This window comes from Ranitomeya variabilis, chromosome 4 (genome assembly GCF_051348905.1).
Source record: "Ranitomeya variabilis isolate aRanVar5 chromosome 4, aRanVar5.hap1, whole genome shotgun sequence".
NCBI classification, from domain to species: domain Eukaryota; kingdom Metazoa; phylum Chordata; class Amphibia; order Anura; family Dendrobatidae; genus Ranitomeya; species Ranitomeya variabilis.
The window spans coordinates 532,090,478-532,108,891 of record NC_135235.1 but is presented as its reverse complement, the minus strand read 5'-3'; the positions used below and the strand labels follow the sequence as shown (position 1 = coordinate 532,108,891).

Sequence of the window (18,414 nt, the reverse complement as noted above, 5' to 3'; positions counted from 1 at the left end):
TTTGGCGTTTATACAGATTATAGGGCAGGGTGAATGCCAACCTTCGCTCACACACTCGCTGCTCTCCTGCGATACTCACAAACATAACACAAACATGGCTTGTTGTGGCGCAGATCTCCCGCTACGTGAATGGCGAGCACAGCACCAGGGCTAAACAGGCACCGACAGGGGACCTAATTACAGCGCTCAGCCTCCCTTCATTAGCGGCATATTTAATTAGCATTTCCATTCCCTTACTCCATTTCCTGCACTGCCATCAAATTTGATAAAGGCTTGAAATACTTTTTTTTGCCCTGAAATCTTTAAAATAACATACTTAAGGCCATGTCATTAATTTTCCTTTCTCTAGCCCGTCCACCTGATCTTGTACATCTAACTTTTATTACCAGTCGATCAGGGATTCCTATTCGGGACTGTACATACTGTATATTGTTTCCTGCTGTGCAGTATGGTTTATTATAAAATGAATATTCACTTGCCAAAAGCCATGATTAACTGTTTAACAGAAACCATTTGTCGCTCATATCCTGGGGGTGCAGTTGTGATATGAATAATAGACAGTTATCCGAGAGCCTAGAATGTATAGGAGGCCAGGACAGGTAGTGGGAGATGGAAATATAAGACCCCATAAACCCCTTTAGCACATGAACTCTATATAGCCTCATGCTATGAAACATTTGGAAGTTTAATAAATAGCCAGTAATGCTGCCAAGTGATTAGCATTAAAGGGAATCTGTCAGCAGGATTGTGCGCAGTAACCTACAGTCAGTGTCAGGTCGGCATCGTTATACTGATTACAATGATACCTTGGGTGATGAAATCTGTCTTATGGTTGTTGTTTAATCTTAATGATATGCTCGTGCCCCGGGGCGGCCTGTGGGGGTCTTCATGTGATGCTCCGATTAGCTATTTACATCAGTATGGCTTCTGACAGATTACTGATCTCTCACTGACCTGCCCTCTAGTTTACATAATGAATATTATATATATTGTAAAAAAAAATCACCTGCAGCAGGCGGGCAGAGGCACCTGCGCTGCAGCATGATCGTTTGTGTAATGTGTATTAAATTGTTTTATTTGATGACATAAGTAAATTCATTTAAAAAATAATTAAAAAAAATGAATAATAAAAAAAATGCCTCCTCCAAGATGGCTCCGCCGTAAAATGCTATAACAGGCGATCAAAAGATTGTATCTACCCCAAAATAGTATCAATAAAAACATCAGCTTGGCATGCAAAAAATAAAACCTCACTCAGACCCAGATCCAAAAAAATGGAGACGCTACAGGTCTCGGAAAATGGCGCCAAAAAACAATTGTGGAATTGTACTTTTTTTGCAATTTCACGGCTCCTGAAATTTTTTCCCATTTTCCAGTACACGATATGGTAAAATCAATGGTGTTGTTCAAAAGTACAACTCATCAAGATAAGTACTCACACAGTAAACACTGACCTAAAAATTCAAAAGTTATGGCTCTGGGAAGAAGAGGAGGAGAAAAAAAAGAAAAGAAAAATGGCCATGGGGTGAAGGGGTTAAATATGATAGTATATTAACTTTAGCTAATAAAAATGCACCAAGCTTCATTTAGAATTCATCAATCTATAATTTATTTTCAGACTCCTTGATATGCAGCTTGCAGCTTGATTCAAGCTTCAGATCTTTCTTTTTGTGGGAGTGTTTCTCCCAGTAATATAGGTTGGGTGTGAGGTCTGTGGGTCTCTCCCAGTAATATAGGTTGGGTGTGAGGTCTGTGTGTCTCTTCTAGTAATATAGGCTGGATGTGAGATATTTGTGTATCTCTTAGTAATAAAGGCTGGTTCTGAGGTCTGTGCTTTTCTTGTCTCTCCTGGTAATACAGACTGAATGTGAGGTCTGTGTGTCTCTCTTAGTTTTAGAAGCTGTGTTGAGGTCTCTATGTGTCTGCTTAGTAATAAAGGCTGAATGTGAGGTCTGTGTGTCTCTCCTAGAAATATAGGCTGAATATGAGGGTGTGTCCTGACCTTCACTGAATTTCAACTTGGTCAATCCTTTGGATTCACATGAGACAAGCGTCCAGCGGAGGTGTCTGGCAGCTGCTTATTCCCATTCTATTTAGAACACATGCAAGATTAGCAGAGAGCATTGGAGGTTTATAGCTGTTGGCCAAACAAGCATATGGTTGACAAGAGAAAAGTGTAAGAGAATCTTAAAGAAGATCTGACACAAGAATTCAGAATGCATAATGTACACATTGTTATATCCATTTCAGAGACCTGATGAGGCTTGTATACTTACTTTGAAACTCAGAATAGGTGTATAATGCTGCATTCACACATCCGTGTGTCACAGTCTGAGTATAGACGCATGATGCCCGGACTTCCCCCGGGTGTCCTGATCTGGATTTCACAGACTCATATATGACTATGAAGCTGTGAGGTTCAGGATAGGAGACCTAGGGCCAGTACAGGCATCATGGGTCAGGCTCTGAATGTGACAATTGATGAGAAAATTTGATATAATCTAAACTTTATTGATATACTTAGGTGCGGATTACATGCGTTTTTCATGTGTTTCTGCTGCGGAAACACACTAAAAAGGGATGGGTGTTTTTTCCTGTAGATTTTCTGCATCTACTGCAAGTCTATGGGAAAATCTGCACATAAAACTCAGCGTACCTGCAAGAGAAATTGACCTGTCGCAGATTTGAAACTCGCACCGCAGGTCAGTTTACACTGAGTAACATAAAAGCACAGTGGGCAGGAGATTTCTATAAATCCCATCCACTTTACTGGACCTGTAAGACGCTGCGTTTAGGACGCAGCAAAATTACACGGCGCCAAAAATGCACCAAAAGCTCATGGTGGGAATGTGGCCCTAGAGATCTATTTACTAGTGTATGCAGTATGTATTCTCAAATCTGGTGACAGGTCCACTTTAAAGGGAGCCTGTTAGGCAACTCATGCTACCCAAATTGCTGGCGGCATCAATCGCAGCCTAACTGCAGGCAGGTACTGTATATTATTCTATGAAATACTTTGGCATTTCAGAGGAAATATACTTTGAATATCTGGCCGGGGACCATAGGTAAAGGCTAGACTAGTCTCCTCTCGGTGCTGCTGCATGTTATTAGCAGGTTTCTCCCTACGTACTCGTGAATGAGTGACCTGTTAATCATATGCAGCAGATATAGGAAGCACTGGACTAATCTAGTCTCTGGCTATGGTCCAGGGCTGGCATTACCACCCATAGCACCTGGGCAAGTGAAACGGGGAGAGGTGACTACTGGAAACTGTTAAAGGGGTTGGGGTGCCAGTGCTGGCACCTCCTACTCACGGGCCTCATAGCATGCCGGTGAGGTGAGAATTTGATTATTTTTTTTATGAATGTAGCAATATATGGGGCCCATTATACTATGTGAAACAATATATGGGGCCCATTATACTGTATGGAGCAATATAGGGCATCATTACACTGTATGGAGCAATATAGGGGGCCCATTATACTGTATGGAGCACTATATGGGGCCCGTTATACTGTATGGAGCACTATGTGGGGCCATTATACTAAATGAAGCAATATATGGGGCCCATTATACTTTATGTAGCACTATTTAGCGCAACTATACTGTATGGAGCAATACATGGGCCCATTATACTGTAAGGAGCAATATATGAGGCCCATTACACTGTATGGAGCACTATGTGGGGCCATTATATTGTACGAAGTAATATAAGGGGCCCATTATACTGTATGGATTAATGTATGGGACCCATTATACTGTATGGAACACTATGTGGGGCCCATTATACTCCATGGAGCACTATGTGGGGCCCATTATACTGTATGGAGCACTATGTGGGGCCCATTATATTGTATGGAGGACTGTGTGGTGCCCATAATACTGTATGGAGGACTATATGATGCCCATAATACTGTATGGAGGACTGTGGTGCCAATAATACTGTAGTGAGGACTATGTGGTGCTTATAATACTGTATGGAGGACTATGTGGTGCCCATAATACTGTATGGAGGACTATGTGGTGCCCATAATACGGTATGGAAGACTATGTGGTGGCCATAATGCTGTATGGTGGACTATGTGGAGCCCATAATACTGTATGGAGGACGATATAAAATGAAAAGTCTACAGTCATTCTATGTCACTGCAAACTTTTGAATTACCCTAGCGCACGCACTGTGTGCTGAGAGGTTTTCTAGTTTCTGAGATATTGTAGAATTTACAATAGATACTACTCGTGTAATGTAAGAAGTGAAATCTTTGCCATTGTACTATACCTATATTTCTCTGCCCTACTGTGCTTCATGAACCGTGGTATGTGTTAAAGGGGTCCACTGAGACTCTTTCGCCTAGGGCCCATGAAAACCTGGAGCCAGCCCTGCTATGATCCCCGGATATTCAATGTACATCTTTTCTTTAGTGCCAGACTTTATCAGAGAATAAGATACCTGGCTGTAATCATGCAGCCCATGGTTTGGACCCCAGGAATTGCCTGACTCATTTCCTTTAAATCCACTGGAGTAACTACATGCACATACCTGGTTACATACCGATATCATGTATCCCTGTGCACTGGCTTAATGTGTTGGGTAATACTTCAAGTTACCTAATGGACATTATACTCCCTACCTGAGTGATGACTACGTAGCCGTGTCAACAGGTGTATACACTGGAAGTTCTAGATGCCATACAATATACTGCCTCCCAGTGCAGCACATTTGTATGATACTCCTCCCAAATGGGCAACCAGAAATTTGTAGATAGCATTCTAAATAAAGTAACTTCAGGATGAAAAAAAAAGCAAGAGAATTGACGTGCCAATTCGCACACGTGCCAATGCTGTACAAAGAGGAGTTTGTGTAACAAGTGGAGAACAGTGCCAGGCTACAGGGCCCAACATCCAATGTCTGGGCGTTACGTTTCTTCTAAAACTGTCTCTCTGCAATATAAAGACGAACGCAAGACTCCAGCAGTAAAAGTTAACTGGGCAATCGAAAAACTCCAGTTAGGAAAGCCTGAATAGTTACTGAATACAGGACATTGACAAACATGATGTAAGAGCTGGCGCATGACCAGGATTTTGCATAATCGTTCCTGCTGTTTCTCCCCTCCTTTCTCCTAGGAACCATTTTAAGCAGATGTGTTATATAATATCCAGTATATGGTCTAGTCACATTAATCTGGAGCTGTACGTGGAGTGGAGGTGGCCATTTTGTGGGCTTCGTACTATGTAGGATTATAGTTCACTTGTAATCATCGCTTGCAGTTTGTGCCTTATGGCTGAGAATAAATTCACATTAATCCGTAGCCATAGGTGATGGATACAGTGGTGGGTTTAAAAAGAAGAGGCAATAACAATATATGGGCTCCTTGTAGTCCATTAGCTCATCATAATGCAGAATTCCGCCTGCTCTGGAGGTGGCACTGAGCCCCCTTACCTCTTGGGACCCTGTGTGGCCGCTCAGCTTGCACCAATGATACTGTGAACATGGATTGGTTTTAGTTTAGTTATAGAAAACACTTTTCCATCATCGGAGCCTCAGCAGAAATCCAAGACATCCTCCGGTGATGCACAAGCTAATACATTCAGCAATTAAGAAATCGCATTACCCAAATACCATTATCATATACTTTCTAGCAGTCCTGCAGGGAAATCAAGTTATTGGTGACTAGTTCTAGAACTCACACATGCATCCCCCAGCTACTTTCCTGTTTCTGTTATTAAAGGGATTGTCTTGATTCTGAAAACCCATTATCTAATATCCCTTTAAAGGAACTTGTCACCATGAACATGGAGTCCAATCTGCAGTCACCGTGTTTTAGAGCAGGGGGAGCTGAGCGGACTGATATATAGTTTTGTGGGGGAAAAAAAATCAGTATAACCTGTGTTTTAACCATTTAATTCTCTGCTCCTCCTCACTATGCTCCGCTCCATCGGCCTCAAGGACACCGTTCTCTCCTGGTTCTCCTCCTATCTCTCTGACCGCTCCTTCACTGTAGGTTTTGCTGGTTCCTCCTCCTCTCATCTTCCCCTTACTGTTGGGGTTCCTCAAGGATCAGTCCTAGGCCCCCTCCTCTTCTCTTTGTATACCGCCCCTATTGGACAAACAATCAGTAGATTTGGTTTCCAGTACCATCTCTATGCTGACGACACCCAATTATACACTTCTTCTCCTGTTATCACACCGACCTTTTTAGAAAACACCAGTGATTGTCTTACCGCTGTCTCTAACATCATGTCCTCCCTCTATCTGAAACTGAACTCCTCGTGTTCTCACCCTCTACTAACCTACCTTTGCCTGACATTGCCATCTCCGTGTGCGGTTCCACCATTACTCCAAAGCAACATGCCCGCCGTCTTGGGGTCATCCTTGAATCCGAGCTTTCATTCACCCCCCACATCCGATCACTGGCTCGCTCTTCTTATCTGCATCTCAAAAACATTTCTAGAATTTGCCCTTTTCTTACTTTCGACTCTGCAAAAACTCTTACTGTCTCACTTATTCATTCCCGTCTGGACTATTGTAACTCTCTACTAATCGGCCTCCCTCTTACCAAACTCTCCCCGCTCCAATCTGTCCTGAATGCTGCTGCCAGGATCATATTTCTCACCAACCGTTACACCAATGCCTCTACCTTGTGCCAGTCATTACACTGGCTACCCATCCACTCCAGAATCCAGTACAAAACTACTACCCTCATCCACAAAGCACTCCATGGCTCAGCACCACCCTTCATCTCCTCTCTGGTCTCAGTCTACCACCCTACGAGTGCCCTCCGCTCCGCTAATGACCTCAGGTTAGCATCCTCAATAATCAGAACCACCCACTCCCGTCTCCAAGACTTTACACGTGCTGCGCCGATTCTTTGGAATGCACTACCTAGGTTAATACGATTAATCCCCAATCCCCACAGTTTTAAGCGTGCCCTAAAAACTAATTTGTTCAGACTGACCTACCGCCTCAACGCATTAACCTAACTATCCCTGTGTGGCCCATTAAAAAAAAAAAAACATAATCAGGTTCCTCACATCATGTTCTCATACACTTTATGCAGTTACTAGCCTCTGTGTCTGTACTGCTACATACTTAGGCAGTTAACTGGTTCATGCAGCTTTACATGAACACCCGAGCCTTACACTATGGCTGGTCCAAATAACTAAAGCAATTGTTACCATCCACCTCTCGTGTCTCCCCTTTTCCTCATAGTTTGTAAGCTTGCGAGCAGGGCCCTCATTACTCCTGGTATCTGTTTTGAACTGTGATTTCTGTTATGCTGTAATGTCTATTGTCTGTACAAGTCCCCTCTATAAGTTGTAAAGCGCTGCGGAATATGTTGGCGCTATATAAATAAAATTATTATTATTATTATGTTCTTTCTGGGATTTTGGGTCCAGTGGGCAGTCCTATCAGTGACTGACAGTTATCTTTGTGTGCACACTTATAAAAAGGAAGCTGATGGGGACACCCACTACACCCAAAATCTCAAGCACAAAGGATTAAATGATGAAAACACGGGTTATATCTAGTCTTCCCCTACTCTAAAACATGCTACCTGCAGACTGGACTGCATTTTCATGGTGACACGTTCCCTTTAAGTTAACTTCACACGAAGAGTTTTTGATGCTGCATATTGTTGTTGTGCAAAAAACACAGCGTCTTACAGTTCCAGCAAAGTGGATGGTTTATAAATTTATCTGATTGAACACAGATGTTTTCCATAGGTTTGCTTTAGATGCATATACAGTAATCTGCAATTAAAAAAACCTTGTGATCTACACATGACTGTATGAATAAAGTTTTGTTAAAGCCAAGTACCAGAAAGTATCAAAAACAAATAGCTTTATTTAAAATATGACATAGCACAAATAGAGAGGACAACCACAGCATCAAAAACATGAGGAAAACACATTTTAAAAAATGCACTCAAAACGCAATGAAAAAAAAATGCCAATAGCCTAATTTACCTAATAGGTGCAGAAATGCTGCAGAAAATCTGCAACATCAGAAACTCACCAAATACCCATGGTAGAAACATTGCTTTACATATAGGGAACCTCATAAAGTGTCCCGAAACAACTCCTCTCGCTCTGGAGGACCATGCGTTCATTGATTTCAATTGGAACTGCAATACTTCATTTTTCCTGTGGGGGAGCTGTAGTGAAACTAAACACTTGCTGCTAGTTTCTCCCACTGCAAATGGATTGTAAAAAGTAGAGAAGCCTTTGAGGTTGTGTACCTGTAAGCCCCAGCTAGGTTTATTAGTGTACAGTCAGCAAGCGGGCGGTATCTATTTTGTGAGCTTAAGCAATAATCAGTGTACAGTTTGGTGCCTGAATAATATAAATGGTTTCAATTGAATTTGTGGTTTCGGATAATGGTAGACACGGAAGGAGATCAAACAAATCTAATGTACTAGTAAAAATACATTTTCACTATTGTGTTGTGAGTTCATACAAATAAGAACATGTACTGTCAAACCAGACCGGTCAGGGTTGCAGGGCCGAACATGAAAAGGTCATCTCAGGGTATCCGGTTCCAGAGTTGCCTAACTTCATTCCAGTCCTAAACACTTATGACTCGACACAGACAAGCAGGAGTGCATTATATCAATGAACGCACGGCAGGTTCAGTGGAGGCCAAAAAAACCGTCCATAGCCCTCAGGCTGCCGTCACACTAGCAGTATTTGGTCAGTATTTTACATCAGTATGTGTAAGCCAAAACCAGGAGTGGAACAATCAGAGGAAAAGTATAATAGAACCATCTGCACCACTTCTGCATTTATCACCCACTCCTGGTTTTGGCTTACAAATACTGATGTAAAATACTGACCAAATACTGCTAGTGTGACGGCAGCCTAAAACTCAGCATCATTGCACACTGCACCAGGGGCAAAATGGTTAAAATGTAAAGTATATGGTGTTCTCAGCAAGTCTAATTGGAAGCAGTGGTCTCTATTCCTGGATTGAGACTTCACTACCATGTGTGTGAGCTCAAATGGAGAAGCCCAGAGGCAAGAGAGGGAGACACGGTGGCGCAGTGGATAGCACTGCAGCCTTGCAGCACTGGGGTCCTGGGTTCAAACCCCACTAAGGACATCATCTGCAAAGAGTTTGTATGTTCTCTCTGTGTTTGCGTGGGTTTCCTCCCACATTCCAAAGACATACTGATAGGGAATTTAGATTGTGAGCCTCAACAGCGACAATAATGTGTGCAACCTGTAAAGTGCTGCAGAATATGTTAGCGCTATATAAAAAAAAAAAAAAAAAAAAAGACAGACACTGTAGGGAGATGTGGAAATCTACCTTCTGTACAGTCTCCTGTATGGGGACATACAATGGTGGATCCTAGCAAATAACTCCAATTAGAAATGTAGTATAGTTTTTCTAATTCACTATGTAGTATGCTAGTATGTAGCTATGCAGTAGCTTGGGTATCCATGGTTACGACCACTAACAGCTAACAAACTATCACTATATGAATGGTCGCAACCATGGATACCTAAGCTACTTCAATGACCTACATGGGATAAGGGACATAGCAAATCAGAAGAACTATACTACATTTCTAATTGGATGTATTTGGTAATTATTATTATTATTACATTTGCTAGATATTGAGATAAAATCTTGGAGATGGTAATAACCCTTTAAGGATATACTGATTTCGACTGGTATGGATGAAACCTAAAATGGTAAAAAGTTAGAAAATGTTTCAAATTAAATTTCCATTTTTTTTAGGAGAATTTTTTTTTTTAATAATTCCTGCCACACTTGTTCCTACTGGCATTAAGAGATCACTGTTACGCCCAGTGACTGGTTGCAGTGGTGACATCCAGTGATGGGATGTCATTGCTGCAGCAGTATGTAGAGCCAAGCAGGGCACTGGGTAGCATTGGAACAGGAGAAGCGAGGCACCTGAGAGTAATTTTTTAGGGCTCATACTCATCAGCGGACGAGGGATGAGTGAAAGCCTCTAAAAAAAAATCGGATTGCACTCTGACTAATGTTATTCACTGATTCAGTGCTCATCTGCAATGTTTTTTTTCTTAGTTTGGATCGGAATAAGACAAAAATTTGCAGCATGCTGTCAGTGGCAGCGTATATCAGACTCGCCAATGCAAGTCAATGGGTGTGAGAAAAAAATTGCACAGCACACACAGCGATTTTTACACACCCATCTCATAGGAAATTGCAGTAACCTTACTGACATCACCGCTTTCAGTATGAAAAATTTCTCACACTGTGAAAACTGATGTCAGTAAGGTTACTGCAGTTCATAGCCGATGAACTCCGGTCACCCTATGACCCCATAAAGGGAATCTGTCAGTAGGATTGAGCCTCCTAAGCCATGCATGTTATGGAAAACTGAATACAATGATATCTTGATAGCTGCGATCCGATATTTGATTCCAGAATAATCAATATTTTTCTTATAAGTAAATGAGCTGTTAAGATCTATGGGTCGCACATAGATCTCCATGAGAATCGGACTCCACAAGTTATTTTAAATGAAAGAGGGCGTTACCAGTGTGAGACATGTAATGACTGACAGTCCTCTCCTGATCTTCCATGACATAAACCCTATATTATGGGAAGAAACGCACTGGGTCACTATTCTGTCACCTGTTGTAATGTGATGAGTAGAGTAGGTGAGCGCATCACTGTATCAAGGTTACAAGCTGCAGTGCTAATCGTGGAGCATCTAGAGACAGGCCTGGGCATAAAAGAATCAGAATGCCCCATGAATACCAGATTTAGGCAGTGTGCATCAGTATGTGGAGCATGATAGGTTCGTACATGGCCAGCCAAGCACAGTAGGCATGCAAATGTGTTTCCTTAAGACTTCTATTTTATTTTATTTACTTGTCTATATATCTATGTGCTTTTAGCTACATATGTATCATAAATCACACATCTGACCACCACATGAGAGGCACTGCAAAAGTGAACAAAGGAATTCCAACAACTGTTATACAAATGTCTGACAGCATCGGTATAGAACCGACAAAAAATGGGTCAGTGAGCAGCATGTAACGCATAAAGCAGGAGATGTGGTGGGAAAGGGGCCTTTTATCGGTTTTGCATTGGGACTTAGAAACCCCAAGTTACCCCTTTGCATGATACTATTACATCCTGTGTACATTGGGCTTTGTAGACCCTGCACGACAGGTAGATCTGTTTTTCCTTGCTACCTTTCAGCCTGTTTGCATGTCAGCAACCTTTCTAGCAGTGCTGTGGAGTCAGAGTCGGAGTCGTGGAGTCGGAGTCAGTGACACTGAGGAGTCGAAGCTGGAGTCAGAGGTTTGGCTTACCAACTCCACAGCCCTGCTTTGTAGTTCAGGCCTTCTCTCGATGGAATAGAAAGAACTGGATGAGCAGTGCTATTGGTCTGGCCTAGTGGGCAGTGGGAAATCCGGCTCATGTAAGGTAAGTGCATTCTCTGCGCTGGTAGCAAATATTTGACAATGGTCTTTGCCGTAAAAGTATACTCCAGCCTGCCCAAAACTAATAACAAGTAGATTCCAGGGATGTCTGGTGCATTCGCACAGTGTCCATCATTAAGAAATGACTACATCATCGCAAGACCCTATAAACGGTTTACCTATGAAATACAGATGGCCAACATTGCAAACGACACAGGCCAGAATCCACGTCTACTGTATCCCGTGAGCATGGTGCTTACCACAAAAGAACAGAAAGCAATGCTAGCACATGGATGGAAGGCAGGAGACAGAGCCAGGCATTACACTAGAGGGAGGCAGAGAGACAGGAACAGTCAGGAATAACACTAGGCTGAAAACAACGCCATAAAGGAAGTCTAGGGAACGTAGGAAAACTACTGGCGAGGCAACATGTGTGCTTAGCACAATGTACAATGTCGTCCTGGTAGACAAGACAGACAACAGGGATCTTGGGTCAAGGACTTGGTGACATGAATGGGGATAGGCTCCAAGTTGTGATCTAAAGGGCAGCGTCTATTACTCCTTCCTTGTGCAGGATGGTGACTCACCTTGCTATAAGTAATAAAGAAGAAGACCTTGAAGGAAAGAACGGCGAAGAGTATTAGGTTTCATGCTCTAAGGGAACTTGTGTCTTCTCTTGATAAGCACAGTATGGAGGGTCACACCAGGGCATGTCTACATGCAAATACATTAGGATACATGTTACACAACACGCCAAACTCAGTGGCCTTATGTTCTAGGAAAAAAACAGCCCTGTGTACAATATTCTCCTACTTGTATAATGGATCGGAGAATGAATAGCCGGGGAAAGTCATCTGATCCACATATGATTCCCAGACATGTCTAACACTCGGAGTTTCTTCTGGGTCATGCAGCAATGTATAGGAAGACACTAGGCCCATAGATACAGTCCTCTGGTACAGCAGTATGCGGCACTGCTCACCCGCACGAGAACCATCTCCTCCCATGTTATAGCAACAATGATGGTGAAGTTGGTTTCTTATTCGGCATCGTATGGCGACGCCAATTTCTGATCAATATCAGCTTCCACTCCACTTAGGTCTGACATCACGATTACCACTGTGACTGCGGCGGGTCATTTGAGAGGGAGGGCAGGGTGATACTGGGTAGAAGAGATAGCAGCAGGTTTTTTTATTTCAATATGATGAAAAAAGATGGAAATTAATTTGTAGTTAAGAAATTGAATCGACCTTAATGAGATATCTGCATGTAATGAACCAAAACCAAAGTTCAGACATGTTAGTGTCTGAGAGTACGAACCTAGTGTAATAGGCTGACAGGCGGGTGGGTACTTTTTGGCAATCATATGATGACAATGACTGTGCTATGTAAGATCTGTATTATTAGGACGCCTGTCCTAGTGATAGATGGTATTACCAACCTTCATTCATAGTTTTGGTTTGGAGCAATGATTCCCACCCAGTGCCTCTACAGCTTTAATGGATTGACTACTGCCATTACCTGATAGCCAGTGACAGCCATGGCATGCTGCGAGTTTTAGTTTTGGAGATCAGTGGTTTATACTATGAATGGAAATCACCTAAAAAAACCATTAAAGTGGCTGTCCACTGCATGAACAACATCTATTTTAAATAAAGTAGTTTTCCATATAAAGTAATAAAAGTAAACATAAACTCACCTTCAGCACCAGTGCCACTCCAGCAATGTTGGCGCCTAGGCCTGTACGGCACAACAACGCCACACTGCAGCCAAGCCGATATTGGGCTGCTGCACTCTTACTTCCTTCAGATGTTGAACTAGTGGCAGCTGATTGGCTGCAGTGCTCACGTGGCATAAAAATGCCATGCGCACCCCGGCAGACCTGGCACCAACATTGCTGGTATGATGCCGGCGCATAAAGTCAGTATGTGTTTTTTTATTACAAAAGGGGGCTCCATCATCCACTATCTGTACAACCCCTTCAAGGAGGTTGTCCCATAATCAAGATATTTTTCACACCTATCCAGGTGGTTGGTTATAAATGTATGATCTTCGCGGATCAGGCCACTAGAATTCCCACCGATTATGACAACTGAGATGAAGGGAGCGCCCCTTCTTGGGATCGGTGGGAGTCTCAGCAGCTGGATCACCCGCTATTCTGTGGATACAGTAGGTGATATGTGTTTTTTATGGGACAACTCCTGAAAAGTTTTGTGGAACTGAAACTTTCCCAGGATGAAGGAAATCCTGGCTACAACTCTGCCCTGGGGTAATATAAGCACAACGAACCCTTCCAGGCCATGAAGAGGCGGCAGAAAACGTCTCCCAGTAAGGGATAGCTCATCCATTTGTTGCAGCTGTGGGTGGTGACATTTGTCCCTCATACTACACAGGACACAGACGAGTTCCAGCATTTCCCTGGCAATCTCCCACACATTACATAAGTCTACAAAGTGAAGTGTGCACTTCAGGAACACCCAGGACCAGAAGAAAATCCTGTGAGCAAAATTGCATACGTAGTGGTCTGCAGACTCTGATCACCGAGTATATGAATAGTTAAAGTTCACCCTACGCTGAAGAGTTTACAGATAACTTTTTACCCCTATTTTGAGAACGTAAAGAACTTTTTAGCGGGTTCTTTTGGTCTACTCCTCCACAGACCTGATAAGTGGCCTAGAAGAGGTTGAACCTGATGGACTTTATCCCTGTTTGACATTTTAGGTGGTTGTTGATAAGTAAAGCGTATAGCGTCATGGCTGTAGGTACAAAACATACCTTCCTGGCGGGCTTATGCCTACATAGGAGACTTTGATCAGACATGTACATTTCAGGCTATGCTAAACTCTTAGAAAGGGCTTAAAACAGCTATTATTATTAATAAAAATAATAATAATAATAATAATAATAAAAGGCAAACAAATAGAACTCTTCTCACAAACAGGGATTGTCCGACGCAGAGAATCCCTTTAACTCCCCACAGAATGAAATAAACTGGATCTTCAACAAAAATAGAATAAGTTCTGGTAGCAGCTTATTTTGCTGATCTAATACTATTAGTTCTCATCCTATTTCTCTTCAATCCTGAATATCTACTGGAAAGAGATGAACTAAAGCTCATCGGTCTCTACTAAGCTAGCATGGAGGGTGCATTACAGAGTACAGACTGGCTATTAAAGGCATAATCCAGAAGTTTCTTTTCCTAATTATTATATTTCAGGTTTCTGTAAGACGGAATCCCTGTGTGGTGGCATTAATTGTCCTTAACTTTCCTCCAAAGGAAAAATAATGAACATTGCACTGAATGATCAGAGAATATGATGGTGTCAATAGTCCTGACGCCAACCTGCACAATATTGGGGCGATACAAAAATCTGTAATAGGACTAGAGCACAAGCCTAATGACATAAATGAGAAGAGTAGGTGCTGAGAGGGGAGTAACCATGACGTGAGCTGTAAGTGCAGCGGCACAGAGCACCTCGGCATCTCTGCCATACACAGCATAAGTAGTCATAATTGCAGCAGTTCCTTCCTGTGGTTAAATGCACACAGTCATCTAGACAGACAATCTTCACTTGTAAAGTCTCTAATGAAGTTTTATGTATAATGACTGGCCTACATACTGTCCCCATATGACCTTCCATTGAAAAAAAGACTGTAGCTTGAAACCCCTGCTATTGTACACAGCAGTTAAAGATGTGACGCTACGTTCCCATCTTGTTTTTGGCTTCTTTGGAGATTACGTTGGGAGTGTTCTCTTATGTATACCTTTGATGTGTCCATACGCCCCCCATTCACCCAGCATATGTCAGAAAAAGGTTGGCAAACGCTGGGCCAGTAGGCATCTGCTTACTGCCTTTTTACCACTATATAGAATAACATAGTCTACTATACTTTCCTATGCAATGTAACACAGAAAAACTGGAATCAATGGCCGACTTATCCTACTTAGTGCCTCTATAATAATATAGGTTGGAAGCAATGAAACAAGTCACTTGGAACCACTGTTATTATTTCAGCGCTGGAGTGGTGCTACTAATCTAAGTTCCCTGAGCCTAGTGTTATACTTACCAGCCGTTGTCTTTAGCTGTTTCCACCTGCGTCGCCATTTTGCGACTTCTGATTGACCAGAAATCAGAAGTAACGACCACAAGCTCTCAGTGTAAGTCTATGGGAGCCTTGTTCTGCCCTCGTTCTGGCTCTCATAGACTTACATTGAGTTGTGACTTCAGGACTGCTCCAACAAACACTGGAGCGATCCGGCAGGTCACAAATTGCTGGAAAGATGGCTGGTACGTGTAAGACTAAGGCCAGGGAACTTTGATTAGAAGCCCTACGCAAGCAGTGGAATGAAAAAAAAACACTGGAGTAGTTCCCAAAAGGTTTTAATACGTGTGCAGAACGGGTTCTCGCTCTCATTGGGTCCAGCATCAGCTGGGTGTAAACCGCTGAGAACAGTGGTGATGTGCGCTATCGATGTGACTTCACCACTGCAGCCAAACCACAGAGACTGGAACAGCGGCACAGAGCCGGCGCTGGACCCTATGAGTGTGAGTACCTACTCTGTTTGTTATTTTATATGTTTAAAACCACTTTTCTCAGGGGGCTAAGAACTGACACGCAGGTAGTTGCTAACTGCCTGATCTGCCCAATGCACAGCGATCACAGACTGCTCTGGCCGGCGATTCTGCTGATTCACGTCAACAAAGTAACTCTTCTTCTTCTTTCAGGCAACTCTGTTGACGGGGCGTGACTGCATGGCATCAGGAGTCACACCCCATCAAAAGAGTAGTGGAAGAGAAGCAGCTGCTCTGTTAACGTGACGTCACTGGAAGCCACAGACATTGGCATTGGGCATAACAGGCAGGTTGTTAGCAACGATCTCCGTGCAAATTCTTAGTCCCATAAAAAAAAAGGTCCTTGATAACCCCTTTAAGTTCTTTAATTCTTGCCTTAGTTAACAGACTTATGGAGACCATCAGTAGTAGCTAATAGGCAATGAGAGCAGTGCTTACAAGCTTTTTGTTATTGAGCTTGTAAGCACTGCTTAGAAGTTATCTCAATCGATGGATCCAGACAGTTTCAGTGCCACTTTGCTTCTCTGATGACGCAGTGCAGAGGTATATAGCTGCACCATCTTGCAGCATGGGAGAGTGCATATTTCAGTTTGGTTAGAAACAATACTGCTGGTCCGAAATGTGAATTAATTAGGAATGGACCCACCAGCAAACAGGAAGTTGGGAGGCTGGAGAGCTGTACTGTCCTGGAAAAAAATATTGATAATCCCAACAATAATTCTATTTTAGGCCTGCAAAAAGGATTCAGAAAATGATGGCTGCCATGTTTGTATGGGCATGGTTGTTCAGCAGATTATCATCCCATGTAAAAGGGTCTTAACTGAGATCCAAACTTATTAGCTTCACTGAAAAGCAGTGGGTGGGCAGTCAATCATGATCTCACATTTCCCCCATGTCTTACTTACATGGATCCAGTAAGCAGAGATCTATGCTCCTATATGAAGGATTTTTCAGCTATATAAGAGAGGAAGCTTTACGCCCCATTATCTAAGTATATGTTGAAAGATATCTATAGCTAACTACCAATGTCACGCTGTTACAAACATGGTTTATGGCCAAATCTCCTACAAAGAAAGATATAAGCATATTGACTAGTGTTGATTGAGAACTGAAATGCTTGAGTGCTCGGTACTCGAATCGAGCAGGTTGGACGCTCGGATGTGCTCGACTCGAGTAGCGAGCATAAAGTGAATGGCAAACTCAAGCATTTTTCCAGAGGATGGAAAAATTCTCTCTGTCTGCAGCCAACTCAGATAATTTACTTACGGAGATCCGAGCACTCCAGCACCACGCCATCCCCAGTGCTGAGCACGCTCGCCAATCACTACTAATTGTCATCAGTAGTGTTATGCCTATGATGGACATTACCTGCATTTAATCTACAAAACAGAGACAAATTATTTAGGCATCCTTTGCCATCGTCATCATGTATCTTAGCAATTCACACCATTCCTCATTATATTTTAATGATAAGTGTGTTGGGGGTCTCTCTCCGAACTTGCTTGTTATAACTTGAGACCTCCGCGGGACATGAACTGCACCACAGAGCGAAATCTGCAGGAGGTAATGGCCTGAAAGCAGGGGAGGAAGCAGAATAATATAGCCTGCAATGTACACTATGACCAGCCTGAGGAATCTGCTTCTGTAACTTTAGACCATCTGCCCAGTAGAGGTCCCCAGCACACATCATCAAGAACCTGGGACCCCACTAATGCATGGAAAATTAATTAAAGGAGATGTGTATAACTTCATTCTCCTTCTCTGTGCTACGGTAAACCCTGCAACCGCTGAAAATGGAATAGAAGCTTAACATCTGCTGCATTTGGCTCAAACACACAAACACCCACCAAAGTAAACCAGCCAACAAAAGCACGCAGCATGGTATTATGGTCAGCCCTGAAGTAGGCCAGCCAACCTTCAAGCTTGTTTACATGGAACGTTTCATTTGGAGAATGCACAAAAATATGCAAATATTAAAAAGGAGAGATAAAAGATTTCATTCACTGCAAGATATAAATATCAATATAGCAGAGGTCTGTGTGGAATATCATGCTGGGAGCTCAGTTTCCCAATCAATAAGCCGACATTTGCACGTTAGGGAATGACAATTCTGTAGAATATCGCTATGATCAGGATCAGTGGTGAGGATGACACTGATGGGAAAAGGGAATCAGCATGTATTAAAATGTCCCGCTGATTCCCTTCAGCTTCTCAGTGACTTCCGGCAAGTATGGTGGCCTTGCAAGGGAATCTAAAGGGGTTGTCTACTTCTACAATTATTTAAAGCTTAGAATAGGATACAAAAGAGTTAAGAAGAAAAAGGAATAACTCATCCTCTGCCACTGGCATTATGGGACTGCCTGGTCCCCAACCCATCTCTACTTCCTTCTGCTGTGATGACGTCCCCCAATCA

At 42.7% G+C, this 18,414-nt stretch overlaps 1 protein-coding gene across 3 annotated transcripts in view; it reads right to left on the bottom strand.

Annotated features, from left to right (window-relative positions):
• THRA (thyroid hormone receptor alpha) overlaps positions 1-18,414 on the bottom strand; it is a 162,820-nt gene that overhangs the window by 45,004 nt on the left and 99,402 nt on the right. The gene's annotated exons all lie outside the window — the stretch shown is intronic.